Source organism: Octodon degus, unplaced genomic scaffold (genome assembly GCF_000260255.1).
Source record: "Octodon degus isolate 3935 unplaced genomic scaffold, OctDeg1.0 scaffold00020, whole genome shotgun sequence".
Taxonomy (NCBI): domain Eukaryota; kingdom Metazoa; phylum Chordata; class Mammalia; order Rodentia; family Octodontidae; genus Octodon; species Octodon degus.
Genome location: NW_004524596.1, coordinates 18,490,339 through 18,491,196, shown reverse-complemented (window position 1 = coordinate 18,491,196; position 858 = coordinate 18,490,339). Strand labels below are relative to the sequence as shown.

The 858-nt window shown below is 44.6% G+C and overlaps 1 pseudogene; it reads left to right on the top strand.

Annotated features, from left to right (window-relative positions):
• The window catches only part of LOC101570094, a 40,328-nt pseudogene extending 39,847 nt beyond the window's left edge, over positions 1 to 481 (top strand).
• The last annotated feature ends 377 nt before the right edge of the window (positions 482 to 858 follow it).

The window sequence follows — 858 nt, the reverse complement described above, 5'->3', positions numbered from 1 at the left end:
TCAGCAGGACAATACAAAGGACACCTTGAAAAGGTGCTTAAACCAGCAAGACCTCTTACAGGGTAAAGTTTCAAAAGTGAAGAACTCTGCTATGAGAAAATTACCACAGGGCACCCTGCTCAAAATAGGAAGCCGATGCAGTCAATTTCCAGTTTGTCTTTCTCCCTGCCCCATGCTTCAGGGTAGGCTGGCCAGTGCTTGGTCTGGCGGGAGACTTCGGTGCCTTCTGCAGCCCTGCTGGCTATGAGCATGCAGAACACAAGAGCAGCAGGATCCAGGAGCCTTCCCCTCGGTTTTCAGTCTTGCTCTCATCCCATTACTCTTTATCCTTTTCTTTCCCTTTTTCTTGATTTATGAATCTTTATCTTGCTCCATTATATGTGCGCAGTGTTTAACTTTTTTTTTTGCTGTCTTTTCACAGGCCGAACAGCTAAAAGTTGCCCTGAGTCTCATGTATTTGTTGGCAACGCTGGAACTCTAGAGACTTTGGAAACTTTTAGAAATGGATTAAATACATTTCACATAAAGAGATGTGCATGTGACTTTTGGAGGCTGGGGTTCTGTTTAAACTCAAGAATATCTCCAAGGCCTCAACTGGCCATGAGTAGGGAAGGTGATCAAGTTGCCTGGTTGCTGTCACTGACTTTTGGTATGAAGAGGGCCTGGGAAAAAGACCACTGGGGCTATTACTTGGAGGAATAGGTCACCTCCCAAGGCTATCCTTTCTCTGTTTGCTGATCACTGTAATATGATTAATATTTTTCCACATCAGGCCCCTTTACTAGGCCTTTTCTGCCTCAGAGTCAGTCAGCCTGTAAAATGTGTGAGTTCAAATAACCTTTATGATGTGTGTGCCTG